This window comes from Perognathus longimembris, chromosome 8, assembly GCF_023159225.1.
Source record: "Perognathus longimembris pacificus isolate PPM17 chromosome 8, ASM2315922v1, whole genome shotgun sequence".
Lineage (NCBI taxonomy): Eukaryota > Metazoa > Chordata > Mammalia > Rodentia > Heteromyidae > Perognathus > Perognathus longimembris.
Window position 1 is genome coordinate 51,198,072 of NC_063168.1, and position 21,095 is coordinate 51,219,166.

Below are 21,095 nucleotides of genomic sequence, written 5' to 3' on the forward strand. Positions count from 1 at the left end.
CGATGAGCATTTGATCTGTGTCAGGTCCCTGGCAAGACACGAAGACAGCGGTGATATCTTAAGACAGTCTTGGCCAAAGACAGCCCCATGATCAATAGAGGAGACAGGTGAACATGTGTCCAGCCCTACAACAATGTGGGGGTACCGTTAGCCCAGAAGCTTCTGTGTGTCTACTTTGGCATCCTTGTCTAGCTTAGCACCTCCTGATGGGGCTCTTGCCATGGCCTTCAGGCAATGGATGAATTAAGATGAGCTGTCCCTGTCCTGAGTGGCCATATCTGGCAGCCACAGCCCTTGATGACTGCTTTTCCCCAGAAGAAAAGCCACACAGTGCCTGCTCCCTCTCTGTCCCCATCCCAGAAGGCTCTTGTCACAGTTTGGCTGCCCTCTCTGCTGGAGAACAGAAGAGTGGAGATTGGAAACAGTTCAAACTTGATTCATTTTTCATAGCAGTCATGAACTCTGAGGAATGTGAAGTAGGAAAGCTCCCCTCCTTGACTTTATTTCCTAATCCTAGGCATTACCAGGGTGAATGTAAGTCATTCACATGTGAGCACTTTCTCTAATTGCTATGATTTTTATTGTGTATGAACAAATGAAGCTGTTAACAGCTGTCAGCACCAGAAATTTGATGAACATATTTAATTTACTTGTACCTTGAATATACATATGCATGGCATTTTTATTTTCCGCCAGAATCTCAGTGAGTCCTGCTGGTGATACTCACGTTAGGTATGTTGTGTCTCGCACGTGGATGTGGAATAAGAATAAATGTAGATATTCCATGTGGGCACTAATGACAACCCCAAGGCATCAAATTGTGAGCATGTTCCTGGAAATGTGCTTTGTGACAGTATGAAAGCCACACATAGGCACCTTTTCCAGGTAATGTAAGGATTAAGAGCAAAGGCTTTAGAGACAGACACAATGAATTTCAATCCTCTTTGCAGCACATCAATTGCATACATCCAGACAACTTCCTTAACCTCTCTCTGTCTCTGTTTTATATGTAGAATGAGAATAATAGCACCTACTTCTGAGAATTAAATCCATTTAGCTGATACCTGCCTTACAGTAAAGTAAATGTTAGTTAGGATCTTTGCTTTTAGTTACTTTCTAGACAGTGTTTACAGACATCTGATCTCTAGGCAAAGAGAGGATATTGTAAAACCACCATCCATCTGCATTACAGCACTTAACAAGGCTTACGGGGAGTTAGACAAAGAGTGCCTCTGCTTTTACCTTCCTTTTCATTACACACACACACACACACACACACACACACACACACACACACACACTTTTGTGTCTGGCAAAATCCATTTACATGTTTGTGTGTATACATGTCCTTTTTCTCTGGGTGGGAACCCTTGTAACATAAAATTGTCTTTTGTTACCCCAGAAAGAAGCGATAGTTCCAGAGAAAGACCAAAATTATAACAAGATTATGCCTAAAGAATGGCCCTTCATTCCAGTCACCATTTGGAGGAAGGAGGGAGAGATGTGAACTATAAAGTGTAGACCCCACAGCATGAACAGGAGAGGGCTGTGTGGCTGTCTATAGGCTTCCTACACACCTGCTCCGTCCAGACCAGCACTTGGTGGTAGCCTGTAGGACTATGGTGATTACTCCCAACTAGGGGCTCAATATGTGGATTTTAAATGAATAATAGAGAGTAAAAGAAGGAAATAACAAGGACTTCTGTACTTTGGAAAATATAAGTTCACAAATTAAGCTCTTGGTCCAGAGGCATGACCCAAAGGCTACCAGCATGCACAATGATGTGGAATGAGAGCACAAGCCCCCAAGTTCAAGCCCCAGAACCAGTCTCTTACAAAAAAGTTAAAATGAAATGTTTTCAATTTATCATCAATATGTTGTTGGCATATATTGTATGAAAGGGATTTCCTGTTTGCATACATGTATGTGTACAACAGACCCCACCAGCTTCACTTCCTCTATCAGTCTCCATTATACCTTCTTAAAACAATGACAATGACATCAGGTCTCATTGTTCTATTTTCTTATATGCTTATAAAGTACTGCAACCATTTTCATGTCTATTCCCTCTCTCCATTTGCCCTTCCCCCTGCCACTGGCATTGGATCTCTAAACAAACCCTGTTTGTTTGTTCCAAATGATGGAGCTCAAATTGGAAACCAAGTATACTAGTGTTTGTCTAGTGGAACAAACACTATCCCAGTGGCATAGATATGGGGTCTAGGACTTAATCAGTGTCTCTTTCACATGCTATTAGCATGTGAACCTGCTTGCCCATTTTTTTCAAGACATTTATTTCTTTTTCAAAATCTGTTTAAGTTGAAATTTAACAATGTTTTACCTGGAGGAAAAAATTATTGAAAATTTAATTTCCCATGCCTTTCCTCTCTACCTCTGAGGAAAAGTCTATGAGATTGAAAATAGGCCTAAAAATATTTAGGGGGTGTGGGAGAGAAGTACTAGAGCACTCAGGACTTCATGAGTACTAAGCAAGCGTACTATCACTTGAACTACAATGGCAACCTCTTTTAGTTACTTTTTCAGGTTGGCCCTTGTGAAAATTTTTAAAATCCCAGGCCAGTCTCAAAATGTAATCCTTGTACCTCTGAGTGTAGTCTTACCTAGGATCACAGATGTGTGCCATCATTCCTGGTTTGATCCTTGTAACTGGGTCCTTGTTAACTTTTGTTTAGCTTTGTTTTGGGCTTTCATTTAAAGTATGATCCTTCTGTCTCTGCTCCCAAGTAGCTGCGATTACAGGCATGAGACACTGTATCTGACTCATGTTGAGCAATTCTCTTAAGATCTATGAAGTTGTCAGAGTTGTGAGAGAAGGGTTATTATTGAAATAATAAAAATATGTTTTATTGAAGTAGTAATTCCTTATCTTAGAACTTCAGTGTTTCTAGTTATAAAATGAAGATGTTAAATAAATAATCTATAGATTTTCTTCCACCTCAGAACTGCTGTTCTGAAAAAGCCTCAAAATAAATGACATAATAAAATTTATGGTCAAATATGAGGAAACTTTGGGCTGTAATTTTTTAATCGAAATTACCCCATATTCTAGTTTTCTTTATATAGTTGCTTTAAAAAAAAGACTGATTAAAGGATTACAGATCATATAAAAAACAAAAAGCCCAAAGTTTAAATCTTTCTTTTTTAGTTAGTCTTGATGAGTTCTGAACTCCTAAATCATTGAGGTTCCTAGACTGATGTAATGTATTTTGCCAAATTCATTGCTGACTCCCCCCCAAAACTGGTATTCTTTTCACAAGAGTAATTTATTGTCTACATAGTATTACCTCCACAAGTATAAGACACCACTACTAATAATTATGAAGGTATAGTAATTAGGAAGTAAATCAGTCATTCTTGTTTTAGTCCTTCTCTGTGCTATCTCAAAGAAATAGAGATTACTTTTCTGTTGATGAGACAGAAATCAACAGCTTTTTGTATTTAACGTCTGTTTGCCTCATCAATGTACATATCATTTTTTAATAAGGCTATCGAAAAATTTTCTTACTTATGATTTGCTAGTAAACATGTCTGCTGCAATAGAGAAAACATGGGAAATTAATTTGATTTAGGAACAGTGGAAGGAATCCACTATGCCTAAGCCACAATTCTACAATTCTGACTGTTTGCTAATCAAACCACATTGGCAGTTTTCCACCTTTTTCTCCTCTCTCTCATAGATTGAAACAATTGATTGTTCTCTTGTGTCTTCAGGGAAACTGCAGAGTTGCCAGTGAAGCAGATCAGTAGGATTGTACATTTTTGCCTTTGCAACATTAAAAAATATCACCGATTCTGTTCTTTTTATTTTTAAAACAAGGGAAATCCATTTTAGCTGGAAGATGGGATTTCTTCCATAGCATCACACTTGACCTTGTGTGAGATCCCTTGACCTTGTCTTACCTTGTCTTATTCTTAGCCTGGGTTGTCTAAGCCTGGAGAGTTGTGCTTGATGCATTTTTCAGTCTTTGTCCTCTAAGGTTTTCTTTATCAGACATTTTCATGAGTCCTGTGGCTGCTGTACCCAGACTTGTCCTTGAATATTCCTTTATTCTCTTTACCACAGGTGCCTAAGACATGTAGTCCATGCTCTGTGGCATACAGATAACAGAAATATGTCGATGTCTACCCCAGCATCACTGTCTGCGTAGGGCTTTTGCCAACTGATACCTATTGACTGAATAGAAACATGAATTTCTGTTTTCCTTATTTAAACAACAGTCTTGTTTCTCACAATGGCTGTGTAGGTGTAGAAAGAACAATATTGATCTTGAGGCCTAAAGCAAACCAATCCAAATCAGGTTAGCTCTATGTTTTCCATACTAACTATGTTAATGCATCATAAAAGTAAGACAAATTAAGCATACTGACTGATTTTTAAACCATGGAAGCCATACAGCAAAAATGTACCTAAAATGAATAAAGTGCCAATACTAAAAGAATCCCATACATTTTCTTCTTGTCTATATTTAATGAAGTTTATGCCCTCAAGTTTCTTATTTATATTTTATATAAAATATTTAAGCATATTATTATGAATAATAGTAAAAAAGCTATCATAATAAGTATCTATTTTAATTACTTTGAATAGGTAGTCATAGATCAGTCAAGTCATGAGCAGTATGGAATTTAGCACAGGGAAGAATCAACCATGTTAAGTTTAGAATTAGATGATTCTGTAAGAAAAAGTAATACCTGAGAGTTTTAACTGAATAGAAATATACTCAGGTGATACCAGGTAATGGATCTTGTGTCTTAGTCACAGTTCAGCCACACTGTCACATTAAAAAAAAATTCTGTGGCTTCATCTCATGAGGGGATTTATATATGGGTGTAAAGTGTGTACAGATAGATGTTTGCTTCTCAAGGTTCTAATTTTCTCAGTGACTCAGACTCCAGCATTTTTCCGAGTTTGGGGTAATTGCTTCCCAACAAAATCAACATTTAAAGTAAGAGACAAGAATGCAGTTTTGCTCATTAGCAATTCCGTAATCACTCTGATTGGTGTTTCACTTTGTAAAACACTTGAAGGGCAGGAGCAATATTTTTACATTAGAGAAATCCTGGTATTAATTTTCTATCTCTAAATTGTTTGTACAATTAAGGTGTCAGTTAAAAATGTTAGGTTCTGTTTTTCAGTTGTGTACCTCTCATTAATTTTCTTTTTTGATTGATATCAAACATGGTGCGCACACATAAAAAAGAATCTTCTTTGCCGCTGTGAGGTAATAAATGAATCTGTCTTCATGTCTGGTGAAACCTGTAAAGAGTCAGCACATAGCCCATGAGCACATTCTATATCTATGTACATCTGTTATAATCCTGTCTATTTATCCAAGAATTCGTAAATATAAGTATCTTGTGAACCAAAAAGATTTTAAATGTATCTTTTTCACATACATTATCAGCTTGAATTCCTACTTAACGAACATTGATTTGCATCATGCTGTGCCATGTTTTATATATAGGGCCGCAAACCAGCTACTAGATATGAGTGTTTTGATTGCATTTAAAGTGATACATGTATGGTCTTTGGAGAGAAAAAACATATAGAATTGTGTAGGGTACAATTGTGGGTATGTATGGAATTGTCACAAAGAAACCCCCTTTATTGCTAATGTTATTCAAAAATAGAATATTTTAACATGTAAAGCATTGCAATGCTAATAACCTCTGATTCTTCCTCACTTTGTCTTCATCAAGAAAAAGAAGCAAAAGTAATCATAACGTACCTTTAAATAGATAGTTTTAAAACATCAGCAGTAAGAAGCAGAAGCACACACACATATACATTCCAAGATCGAACTAAGCCTTTCTCATAGTATTCACATGGAATCAATAATTAACAAAAATATTTATCAGTGGTTTTGTGTCCTCCAAATTGATCTAGTTATTGTAAAGATCTGAACCTCTATCATCATGACTGATTTTTACCTTTGCAATGTTAGTAGCTCTGGTTTTATGAGCATAGTATTAGCTAGGAAATTCAACAGGAGTTTCTGAATGCATAAAATTACCTGTGCTGTTTTCGATCAGTACAGGTGGTAGTGGCCCCATAGGTTGTCAGTCAAACAATATGGAAATTTCTGTTTTTAATTATTTCATCTCTGTGACTAAAAAAAAATCAGCTACCATTCAAAATCTGCTTTTTCCAAGGTGATGTTAAATTTATGCTAGAGTATGCTAGTGTTACCATCAACAATAATCGGTGTCTTCATCCTTAATCCACTGTCTGACACATGGAATATGACTGTAAATGGATGATAAAATATAGGTATAATATTCCTAGTTGTAAAACAACTTTAGAATTGTGAAATTCACAGACTTATGCAGTAGTACATTGATGGAAATTGGTTATATAAGATAGGTTAAGAATGCCTGATATGCCAGCAGAATCATAAAGTGTCTCACCCACAAGGTTATAAACTTTATGGACAAAGGTCAGAGTTGTATAAGATCACATTATTTCTCCATGAGGTTAATATATTCTGACAAATCAATAAGCAGTCTGTGCAAGATAAGTAGTATAACAGGGCTATGGATTCTGGAATCAGACAGTTTGATTCAAAACCCAGCTTAAATATTTACTTGGAAAGTGACCTCAGCCTATTTATTTAATGTCCCTCTGCCTCATTTTCCTGGTCTAAACACAGGATAAATATTATGTCTACATCACTAGTTTTTATGAAAACCAAGTTAGATAATTGGGTAAATAGATTATAAAAGCTCAGGCCAATTGTGACCTTGGTTAAGATGCTTGATTTGAAATCACTTAGACACCTACTTAATTTTAAGTTATCTCACAAACCAGAGATCACTACCATGTATAGTTTAGAATATGTATTTGTTTGTTTTTTGTGTAAGTAATTGTTTTAAAGTATCCACTAGTTGGGCACCTGTGGCTCACACCTGTAATTCTAGCTACTCAGGAGGCTGAGATCTGAGGATCACAGTTTGATGCTAGCCCAGGGAAAAAAGTCCCCACAAGACACTTATCTCCAATCAACCACTCAAAAACTGTAAGTGGAGTTGTGGCTCAAAGTGGTAGAGTGCCAGCTTTGAGCACAAATCACTCAGGGACAGTGCCCAAGCCCAAACCAACAAAACAAACAAACAACAACAAAAATATCCACTGTATGTGTAATGGAAGCCCCTTTACAATAAATCTTGCTGTCTAAATAAGATTCCGTCATATGATCACAGTGTAGCAAACTTTTAAATTAGAATAAATGTAATCATGAAGTGTAGATATTATAAAGTTTGCAATAAGCCTCATAAGAAGGAGTTTAAGAGAATTTGTACAAGTTTACATTCATAATGACTTCGTGTAATTTTCTAATAAGACTTATTATTTGTTTGGAGATGTTGCCACTCTTTATTTGTGGAAAAGATTCCTATACAATTTTGTTATACTAGCTAGTATTTATTGAGTTTCTACTAAGTACAAAGTATTATGCCTACCATTAGGCTTAAATTTCTTTCCAATTAAGTTGTTTAGATCCTACAAGAGTGGAGTCATAGGTGAAACCTAATTCTTAACAATTGGTATGTAACCGTCTTGCCTAATCAAGTATTTTAAATAAATAAAACTTTAGTTAAAATACATGATTATTTCTTATTACTTATTGTTTTATTCCATTTTTCTTAAGTTCTTATTTCTTATTTATTTTTAAACAACTTTAGGCTGATCCTCAAACAAACCCAATCTAATTATTCCTTCTCTGAAGAATGATGAAATAAGTTTTCACGCAAAGTGCTATACTGTGAAAATGCTGTCAGTAAGAAAATGGTCATATAAAGCTAAAAATGCTTTATAGCTTAGTCCGCAGGGTGAGAGGCCCTTTGTTAAAATGTCATGTTAGTGTTACAATTATTTTCTTAGTAAGAAAACCCCCAAATTCTATTTTCCTATTCCCACATTTGCGAGTATGTTATTTTGTTTTCTTTTTACTTTTTTTTTTTTTCTGGTACTGGCATTAGGGCTTGAACTCAGATCTTGGACATTAAATGTTTTCTTTTGTTTTGTGTTGCTGACAATTAAACCCAGCACCACATACATGCTAGGTATATACTCTGCCTCTGAGCTACACCCTAGCCCAGTATTTGGAAAGGAAAAATCAGCAATGTTTTCTTCTTTCTTGAAATGCTCATCTACAATAACGTTAGGTAAAATGTATGTTACTCCTTTAACATTTATCAGGCAGAAGATTTTTAAGTGGAAGCCATGTAGAATAATTGTTCTCAGTGTCATTATCAGTACCTAGACATTGGTTTCAACCTATTTTGGCCAGTACAAGTTTAGACTGGAAGACTTTGCTGGTATTTATGTTACTTAGGACAATTTAGTGTTCCCATAATCTGATTTTTTTTTCATTACATCATTGCACTCAGAGGGGTACTGTGATAATCGAACTAATCCTCTCCTTTTATAAAGAGCTTAAAGCTTTGGTGAGAAAAGGCATATTTTATCTCGCTTGCTTCATGATTTATTGAGTTGTTAAACCAGAAAGGTTATCTCTAATAAACTTTCTATAGCATTTGCTCCCAGATTCTTTTTCTCCCTTCTTTCTTTCTTCCCTCCCCCATATTTATCTATCCACTGTTAGTCTATACCATACTTTCCTATTCACTGGGCTAATTTTTTAAACATGCATACCTCCTTTGTGAAGGGGCCATGCTAATCTTGGTGTCATTCCTAAGTTCTGTTCAGACTCCAAATAGCACCATTAATAAATTAGGAGTTTTTTAACTGGTGTGCTGATAGGCTGTTATGCAATTGAAGGCAAAGCTTGGACAAGGCGACCATGCACATAAAACTACACCTCACTGTCACTTTTGCCTTTTAAATTGGTAGTGGTATATAATGTAGCCTCAAAATTCATCATTTCTACTACATTGGAAGTAAAATACGGTACGTTGTAATTGTTTCCCAAAACTCCTAAGCATCTTCTTTGTCTTATTCCTTTCCCCTCTCCAGCCACATTAAATGCAGACATACCCAATTTCCACTTCAGCATATGAAACAGTCATTGGAGACTGCACTGTAAGAATTAGCGTATTTTAAATAGGTGACTTATATATCCACTCTTCATGTATGCAAGCACTGCTGTGTTTGGTGTGTACATTTCCAGAGGTTTATGCATTCAAAAAAACCTTTGAGAGATCAGATTTATTTGCGGCCTGCAGCTTGCATTGGACAATTCTGAAGCAGGAAGTTTTTGACAAAGAGCCTAAAAATCCATTATGTTTTGGCTATATAGAGGTCACAAACCCTGATTTCTCTATTGACTCCCAGGGTATTTCTGAACTCAGAATCTGCAGATTTGTTTTCTCAATAGAAAAATATACAAAAAGCTATAACAAATTTTGATTGGATGCTTCTAGAAGAGTATTTTAGTCAGCTAACAGGCACTTCCAGCTGAGTGCCAGAAGCTTTAGGGAAATTGGTTCTCTTTGAGGAAAGTACCTTGCATTTTTAGCTCATGGTCTCAAATATGTAAATGCTTATATAATAAGGTTCCAGAACCAGTATGTTCACAATAATATCAAAAGTGATGTTGTGACTTTTGAATATAGCCACTGACTCTGTTTTAAAGCATGTTAGTTACATAATTATAATGTCTGCTCCTATATAGTTGGAATTTCCAAAATAAATCCATGGCTATCATTATTTTTGTTATATTAGTCTCTTTTAATTTGATATTGAAGTTAGAATTTGCTCCAGTCTTGAACCTTTTAGCATATCGGAATTGATGAAGTCTACAGCCATAAGTGATTTGTATTGCTAAACTTTACTCAAGCTCATGAGTTTTAAATGTCTAATAATTAGAGCCATTTCCAAAAGCTGGGCGTTGGTAGTAGTTTACCACTTTGTCAGGGTGAAGGCCTGATTAGTGCACAGTGGCTTTTTAATTAGAAGCCATGCACTGGAGTCTTGTTTCAGCACTGGGCTGACCACTTGCTATGTCCTGAAGCTATCCTGCATACAGACGTGAGAAGCACCCAGTTGAGCTGTGTTTTATTGTGCTCCTTGTATAAAAGGAATGCCAAAGTTCCCTGTGGTTTCAGAAGGTAAACACAGAAAATGAAGCAGTAGATAGCATCTCCATTTAGTGTTTCCAATTGGCTTGTACTGATATGAGTCTATAGTGGTTTGTGGTAACATCTGAGATAGTGGAAGTAAAAAAAAATTGACAAATTGAATCAGATGAGGTTTTCTGCATTCATGTACAGTTATAAAGAGCAACATGAAACGAAGACTTTTGAGAAGAGTGGCAATGATCTGGCTCAACTTATCAAAACTCTTGATAAAAATGTATTGAACAAGCCAGGTGCTGATGATTCATTCTTTTTTTTTTTTTTTGGCCAGTCCTGGGCCTTGGACTCAGGGCCTGAGCACTGTCCCTGGCCTCTTGTTGCTCAAGGCCACTTGAGCCACAGCGCCCCCTCTGGCCGTTTTCCATATATGTGGTGCTGGGGAATCAAACTGAGAGCTTCATGTGTAGGAGGCAAGCACTCTTGCCACTAGGCCATACTCCCAGCCCACTGATGATTCATTCTTTATGGAATATATACTTTGGTGCCTGACATAATAATATGTGGTTGGCAGCATTTGTGAGTGAATAAATGCAAAGTGGACAGTAATTACAAGCACCAGTTAAGATGCTCGCAGCTCAGAAAAGTTACTCAAAATGACCTCTTTGTGAAGGAAGTTGTCTATAAGTTCAGCAAGACTTTTTTGCCTGTCTTCTTTGCATGCAAGGATCCTGCACGAGAGGGTTAGAAGACCAGAATTTCCAAAGATTCATTGGATGCATGCTAAAGTATCAAAGAGTTGTGAGCCTTGAAAAAAGTTAGAAAAAGTCTGTTGAAACAACGGACAGTTTGTTTGGGCTGAGAGCCATAGGAGCTTCCTTAAAGTGACACAGTTTTCCCAGGGCAAGGAACTTTATGGGTAGGACTGAGGTGAAGGAATTATAAATTCATAAAATAATAATGGAGATAGGCATAGATAAAAGGCAGGGAAATTAGCAAGAAAGAAGGAACCATTGAAATTCAAAGAAGTGGACAAGCCATTAAAAGCACTAAGTCAAATATCTCATTTCAGAGATAAGGAAACAGTTCCTAGAAATCTAAAGTGGCTTACACACAGATCGCAAGGCTAGGAAAGAGTAGAGGAGGTCCTGTAGAACTGGGCATAAGACTTCTTTCTCTAATCTTCACTCCACTCTCAACATCGTCATCATGAAATAGCGAGGCAACTTGGAAGAAAGAGATTGAAAGGATAAAACACAGAAAGGATTATCACACTGTTTCTCTTTTATATGCATGCAATCAGAACATGTTAAGGTATGGGGAAAGAATTCTGTACAGTGTTTAAACCCCAAGTGGGACGTGTGGGAAGTTAGATCTTCCTGCTGATGTCTCAGAGAAATGACCTACGTGATTCTTTGGCTTGAAACCAAGCAGAGGACAATGGTTAGAATGTAGATTCTGGAGAACATTCAGAATCATCCTGGCTTTCTTCTTGGCTAAGCCCTTGGCCACCACTCTTACTTACACTTTTGGGTGGAAGAGGGCCTTGGTTTTCCCATAGCTCCACTACACTGGTTTTACCACCAGTCTAGTAAGACTTTCCATTCCTCTGGTTTCTTAGCAAACCACCTATACCCAGCCTGACACCAGACTGACTGTGTGTCATCATCCTTTGCTATTATTATTGAGAAGCTAGGTATTTATAGCTATACAACTCATTGAAAAGTTTTTTTTTAAAAAACTCCTCTGTCATTCCTGTATCCAGCATTGCACAAAAATTGCCTGCTGCATATTCTAACATCTTCAGAAAATAACTGTGCACTTATGAAGAATTAGAAAGTCCAGGAAAGCACACAGCTCCAAAGACAGTAATACCTTCTGTTATTCTTATATTGACTACCAAGACTGTAGAGTTTTTGTGCTTACAAATTTTCTTTCAAACTCATGTAATCATTTTCAAGGAATAAGACAAGTTCGTGGAAGATTTTCACGTTTTTTTTTTCCAGCTAATGTTTGTTGGTACAGTTAGAATGACTTGCATCTGGAGTATTATGTTGACTGAACAGGGACAGAAGGAGAAAGGGAAGGACAGAGGAAAGTAAGAGGGAGAGATGAGTGGAGTAAAAGAGGAAGGGAGGAAGGGATGAAGACATTTTTCAGCTCAAGTAGAAACATAGTTTTATTAAACTCATTAAAGATTGAGACAGTTGACATAGGACCTCATTCTGCTTGTTCTAACATTTCTAAATGTGAACTGTGCCTAAACCAACCATACAGCACAATGCAAATACAGCAATGGAACAATGTAAAAAAGATAAAATACCTTCTCTTCCTTGGAAATTGAAACACAAACTCTGTCATGGAATTGACCGAGAAGTTGCAGTTTGTAGAATGTACTAGAAAAGGGGAAAACAGTTAGAGTCAGCCAACCTCTGAAAAACTACCATTTAAAGATATGAAAACATTCATGAACTTTTCTTAAGAAATCTATATTTAAGACATTCCCTGGCTTTAATCCACAATGTTTCCCATATTTATTTAATTTTTCTTGCAGAAATTGGTTAGCAAGTATGGACCCCATGTTAACTCCAAGGCAGTAATTCTTCTTCCGTATCTTTTTCATTCAGTAACAAGAATGAGATTCATATGTGCTCTGATATTTCACCTGTCCAAGTTCTGGAGTCTTTCCTTCTTTCCTTCTTTCTCTCTGTCTCTGTCTGTTTCTGTCTGTCTGTCTTTCTCTCTCTGTCTGTCTGTCTCTCTCTCTCTCTCTTTCTTTTTGTTGGCCGTGGGGCTTGAACTCTGGGCCTGGGCACTATCCCTAAGCTCTTCAGCTCAAGGTAGTGCTCTACCACTTGAGCCACAGGGCCACTTCCAGTTTGCTGGTGGTTAATTAGTGATAACAAACAGTACAAGAAATGTATCCAATGCCTAATGTATGAAACTTTAACCTCTCTGTAATTCAGTTTGATTATATATATATACATATATATATGTATATATATATATATATATATGAGTCTCTCAGACTTTCCTGCCCTGATCCTCTGATCTCAGCCTCCTCAGGAGCTAGGATTACAGGTGTGAGCCACCCACAACCAGCTGGAGTATTTCTTATGTAAAGTGAAACACATATTTTATTTTATTTTTTAAAACTTTTTTAAAATTGTCAAAGTGATATACAGAGGGGTTAAAGTTACATACCTAAGTCAGTGAGTACATTTCTTATCAAATTTACTTCCTCCTCCCTCGTTTTTCTCCCTTCTTACCCCCCACAATTCCCTTCCCCCCATGAGTTGTACAGTTGGATTACAGCATATCCTTTTGTAAGTATTGCTGTTGCATTGGTTTGTCTTTTATCCTTTGTCTCTCCATTTTGATGTTCCCTTCCCCTTCCCTAGTTCCAATAAACATATATACAATACCCAGGGTACTGAAATCAGTAACAGTGACATCAAGGTAAAACCCTGTGGGAAAAAGACAGAAGAAAGTGGCATAATTTCAGATGACAATGTTAAACCACTTGTTTCCATAACTTGGAGTTCATTTCACTTAGCATCATCTTATGTGTTCATATGTACACAGATATTGAGCTCTTGTGGTCTTCTGCTAGAATTATCCTAGATGGGAACACATAATTTAATAATATTTTTCTTCTGAATAAGGACTACTTGATTACTATTGACTCCAGTTATCTGTTTAAATGAGATGGGGATGGGGTGTAATAGGGATTTGCTTAGTGGTTTAGTAACTTAAAATTTTCATGGGTTTATGAATCCATGTCTGGTGGATACAGGTATTTGATTGTGACCTCTAAGCTTTTATCAGTTTTTTTGTTGTTGACTTGGTTTTGTTTTTGCTAGTTCTGGGACTTGAACTCAGGGACTGAGCACTGTCTCTGGCTTCTTTTGGCTCAAAGCTAGCACTCTACCACTTGAGCTACAGCACCACTTCTCGCTTTTTTCATATATGTGATGTTGAGGAATCAAACTCAGGGCTTCCTGCATGCTAGGCAAGCGCTCTACCTCTAGGCCACATTCCCAGCCCCCTTTCATCAGTTTTGAAGAAAAGGAAAGGATGTAGCTTGGATATAGCTTATATATAAAACAAAAGAAATAACTGTGACACTGACACACACTTTTCAGCATCCCACTGAACTGCAGTGGACCCTTTTTTTTTTGGACAGTGTTTAGTTCACAAGATAGCTTTCTGAATAATTATATATTTAAGCTAGGAAGTGATGTACAAGTGCTTACTTAAAACTGCTCAAATTATTTAGCTCTTCTTGTAAGTTATGAAAATGCAAGAAATGTCACTTTAAATCAGATGAATGATCCTTAAAGTGCATAGTCTGTCTACCTTTTTACTTATATATTAATTTTTAATTAGTTAATATATTGTCAGTGATATACAAAGGGGTTACAGTTTCATTTGCAAGGCAGAGTACATTTCTTATCAAACTTGTTACCACCTCCCTCATTTTTCTCCCACCTTCCCCCCTCCCCAACACCCCAGTTGTACAGTTGGTGTACAGCAAATTGCCTTGTAAGTGTTGCTGTTGCATTGGTCTTTTATCCTTTGTATCTCCATTTTGATATTCCCCTTCCCTTCCTTAGTTCCAATAAATGTATATACAATACCCAGGGTAAAAAAATCAGTTACAGTGACATCAGGAGTAAAACCATGGAAGAAAGACAAAAGAAAAAGGCATAATTTCACATGGTATGTTGAAAATAACAACAATTATAAACCCCTTATTTCCGTAACTTGGAGTTCTCAACATCATTGGCTATAAAATTAAATGCAAATCAAACCAACACTGAGATTCCACCTCATCCCACTAAAAATGGCCATTATCAAGAAAATTAATAACAACAGATGCTGGTGGGGATGTGACAAAAAGGGAACCCTACTACATTGTTGATGGGAATGTAAACTTGTTCAACTACTCTGGAAAACAGAGTAGAGGTTCCTCAAAAGGCTAAACATAGAGCTCCCCTATGACCCAGCAACCCCACTTTTGGGCATTTACACAAAGGATTACAAGCAAGACCACACTAAAGCTACCAGCACAACTATGTTCATCGCAGCACAGTTACCATCGTTAAAATAAGGAACTAACCCAGATGCCCCTCATTAGGTGAATGGATCAAGAAAATGTAGTACATATACACAATGGAATTCTGTGTTTCTATTAGAAAGAATGACATTGCCCCATTAGTAAGGAAATGCAAAGACTTGGAAAAAAAGAATCATACTAAGTTAAGTGAGCCAGACTCAAAGTAACATAGACTCAATGGTTTCCCTCATTGGTAATAATTAGTACATATCTAGGATAGTCCTAGCAGAAGATCACAATAGTTCAATAGCTAGTACATATGAACACATAAGCTGATGCTTCTTAAAAAAATAAATTTTGGATATAGAAGACCTTTGAGAAAATGGTGATTTGTTACTTCAGTTAAATGTCTCTTGAACTTATTTCCTCAACATACAAATCACTTCAAATACTTAATTTTTACAAATTTGAGGGTTATTTGCAAAATTATGCTTTACTGTTCTTTTAAAATACCTATAGTAAAAAAAAAAATTGCTAATACCCATTCCAGAAGTCATCGGTATAACCAATGTGTATCACAGCAGTATAGACATAATCTTGCTGTTTTCAAGTGAAACTGCAAATAGTCCAAGGTCTAGCTATAATAAGAATACACAACTACAGAGAAAATGTGGTGCCAGATATGTGTACATAATTATGTGTACATTTCTAACATAAATGATTGACAAGTGAGAAAGCAATGAAGAAATAAGTTAAATTTCATGAATTTACTTTATCTTGTTAGTCTAAGATCAGTATTCCTTATTAGATATGAGGGTATCTGTAAATCAATGATTATCTTCAGTTTATACAAAGTTGTATTTTAAAATGACCAAGTGAGGTAGTAACACCTAATATTCTGAGAAAAGAAAAGCTTTCTTCTTCTTTCCTGTAGTGTGCATGTGGCACTACCAGTTTATTTTATTTCATAGCTTTATTATTTTTATGCATTTGCCTTCAGAGACAGTGCTATTATTATTCATCATTAGTTGCACATTTGTTTTGGATGCCAAGTGCCTTCTATGAATGTTTTCTGTACTTTTCAAATGTCATACAATAATTATTCTCTTACTAGTCAAGCTAATTCTGGATTTCAGGCTGACTGTGTAGGAACCTAGAGAAGACAATGGAAGTTTGAAGAGAAAGTTTTCTAGATTAATGAGAAGAGGAGCCAAGAAATCAGGTGGCCGATGACTTGTTGGATTCAAAATTAGAGCATTGTTTGAACCTACCGGCAGAAAGGAAAGTGAGGACAATGATCTAAGTTATCGCATTGTGGGCTGTTATGTTTGTCTCTCATTACAAGAAACTACAGTTGTTGGATGGAGGTGTTTGCTCTTATTACCTGGAGCCCTAGAGACTGGGTCTTTGGAAAGGGAATCACTGAGAAAGGCTGTTTACACTGCTAACCTGATAATTCCTTCTAGGGTCATCAAGAGTACATTCTTCTTAATACTTGTGCTTAATGGCAGAATTGTTGACTCGCAAAACATTCGCTTTTGAGTAAAGGGAATTGGCATGTTATTTTGAATAGTATCAAATTGCTTGATATTTTAATCCTACCTTTTTTCTGATTGTTTCTACTCACTGAGGATTTTCACTAAATCCCAACTGAAGCCTAAATTTAAGTATGAAAATGGCTTCCTGTGGCGTCTATGAGGTGCATCGTGCATGGAACTTTCGTCTTTATACATTTGAGTGTCATTTATAGAAGACTCAAATGCCTAATTAGGGAAGAAATTCATGGTTTTCATTTTGTTAATTTTAGATCTGGTGCAGTAAGTCACAAAATGGAAATCAAATGGTACAGATGTGTCAGTAGCTAGTAACAATAACAAAGGCTTTGTTCTGAGAGAGGCAATTTCCTAAGCACGAAATTAAAGGGGTGAGTGATTATGGCCATAGTCAGAGTGAGTAGATGGATAATGACTCCAGGACACTTCCAAACTTCCCTTCCCTTTGCTGGGTGAGAGAAGATTGAGTGGAAGTCAAATGCCGTATGATGTGGTGAAGAGTTTCTTCTCTTCAGTACTGAACTTGTGGCAGCTATAAACTAAGTGAGATAAGGCTACTACCCTCTGTCCTAACAAAAATCAAAGGAACTTTGATGTTCTCTTTGACATCTCTGACATCACTTATGTTTGAGTCCATAAAAGCCTAAAATTGAACCCTTAAAGTTAGCGGTTCAGATAGAATGATATGCAAAATATATCTTTTTAGTATCCAACTATATATTTTAAAGGAGTAATAACTTCTGCATTTGAAGACATGACTCATAAATGCGACAAAGATCAAGATATTCAAATATTTTCCTCACTTTCATGAGTTATGCACAAACCACACATAAAATCTTAGATGACAAATATGGAGAAATATGGAGCAGTAGATACAGATCGTTGTCCCTCATATGGCATGTAGAGTTTAGTTAGTCAAATCTTATAGTAATGCAACCTTCCAGTACATGTCTTCCTCATCATGGAATTGGTGACTCCACGTGGCTCCTTTTCTCTCTTTTTTCCTATGTCCTTCAAATGTGGCTTTTCCCACTGTGTTCAGTGATGCCTGCTCATTTCCTGCCTTTGCTTATTATAAAGAGAATTGGCACCCAAAACCATGCCCCTTATGCCAGTTGGCAGACAGAGTCCGTAGAAGGCAGATGCTCCACTTCTGACATCACTGTCAAGATCTCTCCTAGATTTCGGAAAAGAGCACTACCCACGCTTCACCTCCCTCCAGGCTCAGCTCCCTCCTTTTTTATACTCAGAGAAGCTCAGTCAAGCTCTGAGTTTCCCAGCACAGACACACTCTTCCTTTCTGTCTGCCTGCCTCTCTCCTTTCCTTTTCATGACATTCGGGCAAGTTTCACAAAGACTGGCTTCTCCTCTACCAAAGAGAAAACACAAGATTGGAAAAGAAAAAAAAATCTAGTAGATGTATGGTTTGATTTGAGATAAATTTTTCTATCCTATGTGGAAATTTGGATTGGTATTATTATCCTGTCCTTTGTGAATTCTCAAAAAGCCCAGACAGACTGCTTTTCTTTCTCTGTCTTCCTTCTCATTTATCTACCTTCATCTTTCAGTGCTAACATCTGCCTTCAGCCTCTCACCCTGATCTCCTCAAAGTTAAGGAAATGACTTGTTAAATGGGATGCAATGCAGTGACTAATGACATAGTCATTAGTTAACTGACTGCTGAGCAATTTAGTGGTTTTCATTTATGTCATTTGTAGCCTCTTAAAACAGTTTCACAGTTGTTCATCAGTGACTTTGCTGTGTGTGTGAGAGAGAGAAAGAAAGAGAAAGAGAGAGAGAGGCTATTTATTTAGTATTAGTGTTTCCCACAGCACATCATTTTTGGGAACACAATCCAAGGTCCCAAGGGAGCATTTAAATGGTTTTTCTTCTGGTGAGAGATTAAAAATCACAGTCTTTTTTTTAACCCAAATTTTTTTTGGATCCAGACCTCTAGAGATTGGGCCACTCTAGATCTGTATTAAAATTTCTTCAGCTGACTTCTGCAAAGGTTCTGCAGACATCCTGACCTGGGTCAGGGTCTTGTGGCTACAACCCACCTCTCATGTGTTCTTGCTAATTGTCTCCCAAACTGTCCTTGTTCTCCATGGAGAATAGGAAGTGAAGTGCAGGGCATCACAGAACTCTCAGCAAATATATTTATTTTCCTAAGACATCTTGGTAGAACTACAGCTTGCCTTGTAAAATTCTTGTGGGGAATCCATGGAAAGCAGCATTTCTGCAGGTGAGGTCTCACCCAATCAGAAGAATGAAGTTACACCTCAGCCTGCCTTACCTGTTCCTTATTCACTTATGGCCATGGAAATGTTAGCAGTAGCAAATTATACTTGTAAATAATAAGTAATGCTGACTGATGGATTTATAGGAGATGCCGTGTTATTTGGAACTCAAATGGTACCTCCTATCATCCTTTTACTTTTGAAAATTATTTTCAAATTTTTTTGCCAAATATATTAAAGGCCATTTTACTGAACAACGATTATCCTTTTGTAGCATATGGATATGGCAACAAGGCATAGTAGTCTATTCATTTATTGGTAATTTGTATGTGTTTGTAGTAAAAATGGCTGATTTCTTATTGAGTCACATTGACAGACATTGCAAAATATAAAAGTCGATTACTTTTTCCTAGTCCTAGGAATATGCATCACCAGTCAGTCAAGATGGAGATCTGCAAAAGAGCTGCAATTATCACCTTAGCATAGTTTACATCACCAGAATATTCAAAAATGCCTAAATATTGATGAATGTAGAGAGAGTTATGGACATTACCAAGGGATACTACATAGCCATTTAGAAAGAATGTGCTAACTTAATAATTATTAACAAAAAGATACTCAAATATTTTATTTAATGAAAATGGGAAAATGTCATGATATGAAATATTCTATGATTGGGTTTTTAAAACAAACAAACAAAAATAACTACATAGAGAAAGCATTTGGAAATTGTATGGACAGTTGTAGCCATTAGGTGGTAGAATGATATATACAGTTTTCCACATGCAGCCAGGACTAATATAATAATGGGCATTATGTGAGATGAACTTATATGGAATGATGTAGATAGTAATGCCATTATTAAAAATTATTATTTAATAAAATATTAATTATTAATTATTTTTAATATAATGAACTTGTCTTCCTATTGAATTTCTATTTGTGTATAACAACATGTAGAAACAAAATACCTCATGATTCTCAGAGTACCTAGGAACTAGACAGTAATATGATATATGGTAGAACAAGAATTTAGATAGGCCCTATTTGCTAGTGTGCCAGCTCAAAAGGCCACTCTATGGCTAATGCTGATAGACCACACTGAAAAGCCAGAAGAATTGAAGGAACAGAGAAAAACTTAGGGAAAGTTACTGAAGCCCAGTGTGCTTCCCTTAAGCCTGGAGTCAGGTTTATATTAAAAAAAAAAAAAAAAAAAAAAAAAAAGCTTAGAAGGCTATGAGTAATGCTAGTTTTTTTCCCTTTCAATGATTGCAGAAAAAAAAAATGTTGTTTTGCCAAGCTGGCACCAGTGTCCAATGAACAGAGGGTCTCCCCATTCTGTTGTGTCCCTGGCAATGGAAGCATCCGTTGGCTCAGATGCTTAATGCATGTTTCGTGTCCCACAGGCCATTCTCCATAAGGCAGCGGCTACCCAACCATAATAAATGCAGTGTCACGTCTGGATCCAAGCATGCCATGTCCCACTTTAAGAAAGTGCTCTGGGTCATGGAGCCAGTCATAGAAATTTGTGCAAATGGTGGTGATTCCCAGAGAAGAGAAGGAATTTTTTTTTGGCCCCTGATATCTCTATGTCTGAGAAGAATTATTTTTTCCGTTTCTAATAATTTCTAAATTGCTCACTTTCCTCAGGATGGGGTCTGAGAATCGCCATGCATAAGAAGCCAAACATTGGGGAAGATAATTTGCACCGTGTTGAGACAACAGATCTGGATGGTCAGGCTTAGCAAGGTTCAAGCCCTTGCCAGCTCTCTTCCAGAATCTTTATTCTGAGACATGGAAAACTTGGTTGAGATAATTGAGTGACACTAGAATAAGACAAGCCATTTTTTTTTCTTTGCTGGACACAAACCTGAACTCTATTGACTTTAATACTTTAAAACTAAGGATAGTTCAAAGAGGGAGAAAGGGGAGACTTGTCTATCTCCTGCATGTCAAGACTTACTTTAAGTACTAACCCGTTCTTATTCAATCTATAAAATAGTACTTCACCTATTTCCTCTAAAACTCACAGGTCCAGTTCCTCCAAAGAGTACTAGAATCTCTCAACACTAAAAACAACATTTGTTACTACTTTCTCAGGGTTATAGGGATTGCAGATTTAAATTGTGTTCTTCCTGCCTAGAACTTGTCAAGCCTTAAATACAAACTAAAAACTGGTCACACAAACT

The 21,095-nt window shown here is 36.7% G+C and overlaps 1 protein-coding gene across 9 annotated transcripts in view; it reads left to right on the forward strand.

Moving 5' to 3' along the window:
- The window catches only part of Slc8a1 (solute carrier family 8 member A1), a 343,885-nt gene that overhangs the window by 89,576 nt on the left and 233,214 nt on the right, over positions 1 to 21,095 (forward strand). The window lies entirely within an intron of this gene.